This window comes from Echinops telfairi, unplaced genomic scaffold (genome assembly GCF_000313985.2).
Source record: "Echinops telfairi isolate 266 unplaced genomic scaffold, ASM31398v2 ScPeMD7_1;HRSCAF=3_0, whole genome shotgun sequence".
NCBI classification, from domain to species: Eukaryota; Metazoa; Chordata; class Mammalia; order Afrosoricida; family Tenrecidae; genus Echinops; species Echinops telfairi.
Genome location: NW_022103896.1, coordinates 31,193,605 through 31,196,533, shown reverse-complemented (window position 1 = coordinate 31,196,533; position 2,929 = coordinate 31,193,605). Strand labels below are relative to the sequence as shown.

The 2,929-nt window shown below is 42.1% G+C and overlaps 1 protein-coding gene across 1 annotated transcript in view; it reads right to left on the bottom strand.

The window, feature by feature from the left end:
* The window catches only part of RSPO2 (R-spondin 2), a 166,549-nt gene extending 165,934 nt beyond the window's left edge, over positions 1-615 (bottom strand). The window contains exon 1 of the mRNA XM_004697433.2: positions 572-615. The gene's annotated coding sequence lies outside the window, so the exon portion shown is untranslated. The remainder of the gene's footprint in view (positions 1-571) is intronic.
* Between the last annotated feature and the right edge of the window lie 2,314 nt (positions 616-2,929).

The window sequence follows — 2,929 nt, the reverse complement described above, 5'->3', positions numbered from 1 at the left end:
CTGCAGAGCACAGTCTTTCCAAGACCACCCATGTGAGTGAAGAGCTGAGCACACTTAATATCATAGTTACCCCTAGAGCTTAGATTAGTGTTGTGGAGTGGACATAGGATACATCAAGTTTGGTCAAAGTCTATTAACCATGCTATTATTCAACTAAACTGCAAGGGAGGACAGGGTAATTGTCTGGATATGCATGTTAAAGATGACATCACACAAAAATGATATCGCACAAACATCACAAACCCTTTTTTAAACCCTATGTGAGACCTCACTTTATGAGAGGAAAAGATTTTATCTTCTAAAATCACAAATTAAATGTGAATTTCCAAAAGAGGGCCAGAGACACTGCTCACCATTCTCAAAACTATGAAAACCCCACTGACAGACAGGTCTCTCCAAAAGAGGCTGAAGAACTGACTGTCGCTGACACGTTTAGGCATACACTTTATAGAACACAAAGTAGCTGCAAACACCGACACCCACCTCTAGGTGAACGCAAGCTCTCTCTCTATCCCACACAAGACAAAACTGTGAGGTTGATACCGATGGACTTTTAGTGAGAATTTCTTACCCCAAGTATGGACCAAAAATCGGCCGTGATTCGCAAATGTGAAACCTCTTATTCGTTCCTTTCTCTTCCTCTGCGGTGAGATCAAGATGATTGCAGCATGAATCTTACCAGAGAGAGCAACGCAGGTTTACCATGTGATAAACCAATGATTAAAATAAGCCCAAATCCTACCGGTCTTCAGAGAACAAAGCACAAGGAAAAGAATGTGAAGTGCGCCCTCTATTGGTCAGCGTGTCTTCATTGCTGAGGTGAGTTTCATCTGCCACAGGTGAGAGTTAATTAAGAGGATCCACGCTTCACAAATTCTAAATTGTGTTGGCAAAATGCAAGAATCAAGTAGAAGCCCACTTGCGTGGACTGTGGAGTGATAAACGTGGGTTCTGATAATTCTGTGGACTCTAAGCCACACAGATCACATGGTTGGAAATTCACCACTATTTCTAAAGATCTATCTATATACATGTTAACTATTTTGTAAATGAGACAGGAATTAGATTATAGGATAAAATTTAAAGAAAAAAATGTGCATTTTCGTGTATACTTTCTTCTGATGTACATTTTATGGTGGAGAGAAGTGGAGAGGAAATTTTAATAACTCTTGTCTTTGACTAGGGGATTGCTGGCCAAGTAATTATTTACTGAACTTCAATTTGGGGATAGTGCTTCCAGTGTGCCTCATATTGTGAAGTATGCATCGGCCAAATGGCTGGAAACCAATGTTAAGAAAAATAAACCGAAAATACGAGGACTCCATTTGCAGCAGCTACTTGGAACCATGCTAATAAAACTCTACTTCCTGTTTCTTTAACCAATGCTTCTTAACCTGTTGAAGGAAAGAAATGGACTCACTCTTGAGAGTTTAGTGAAGGTTCTACATCCTCTCCCTACACCTCAAAAAGAAACAGAACATGGTTGGCTTCCTCTAATTTCAGGACCCCATCTCTGGACTCAAGTTAAGAAGTCCCGTGCAGAACGTAGGCTGGGAAACTACGTGTTAGTGATGTGCCATTAGGTGCCGTCGAGTCAGCTTCACTGAGAGAGACTCCGTGTTGAAAGGGACGTGCTGTAACACTGGGCTCAAACATAAGAACAAGTGGAAGAAGGGTGGTTGTTCTGTCTGTTGCACCTCGGGTCACTCAAGTGTTGGGCCCAACTCGACGGCACCTAACAGCAGCAGCAAACTTTATTTCATAAGCCATAAAAGTATGCTTAATACCGTTCACGGAGCTATGGGTCACTGTGCTTCGGGATGGGGCTGCTAACTGCAAGATCAGTGGTTCGAGTCCACCAGCTGCTCCTTAGGAGAAAAGCAAGCCTGCCTGCTGCTGTAAAGACTCAGTTTCTGATGCTTACAGAGAAGTTCTGCTCTGTCCTATAGGATTACAAGTTGCAATTGAATCAATGGCAGTGGATTTGGGTGGCTTTAATCTTGAATTGATTCCAACTGACTGGGACCCTATATAGGGTCTCCAAAGCTCTAAATCTTTAGGGGAATAAATAACCTCATATTTCTCCCACAGAGCAACTAGTGGGTTGGAACCCCCAATGTTAGCAGTCTGGTGCTTATCTGACAGTGCTATCAGGACAATTGAAAGGTTTCAAATAAATTGTAAAGGCTTCCTCCACCTGACTAGTTAAGGGGGAAAGCATTATTCTCTCCATTTTAAAGTAAAAATAAGAATTAATTTGTTTGGTTTTTTCTAGCCTTAGTTGGTTATTCTGATTTTATCAGCGTGGTAAAAGGTTGGAAACGGGTGGGTGTCAGATGGTGGAGAACCTCAAATATCATGTGAGAGAGGCCAGAGTTTATACACACAGACACAGGTATACATACAATCCAGATGTATACACACAGGGACATGCACACACATATATGCATACACATTAAACACATGTATGCCCTCACAAGGACCAGAAATAAAAGAGGTCCTCATAATTTATATATTTAAGAATAATAAACAAGCTTATCACACCACCACTGACAGAGTTTCAAGATCTGAAAGCATCTGTCTGTCTCTGTCATACTGTAAAGGTTTGTGTGTTGCTGTGATCAGAAAGCTTTATCACTGGTATGTTAAATGCCAGCAGGGTTACCCTAAGTGAATGAGCTTCAGTAGAGCTTCCAGATGAAGAACAGACTATAAAGAAGAAGTTGATTGTCTACACTTCAGAGCAATTAGCCACTGAAAACCCCACAAAACTAAAAAAACCAATCTCACTGTCAACATGTCCAAGCTGGCTCACAGCGACTCCCCGTGGGTCTCCAAGACCGTAACTGCAGAAATCCCAGTCTGTGTCCTGTGGAGCTGCTGGTGGCTGCAAACTGCCCACCATGTGCACTGCAGCCCAGAGCGCCTT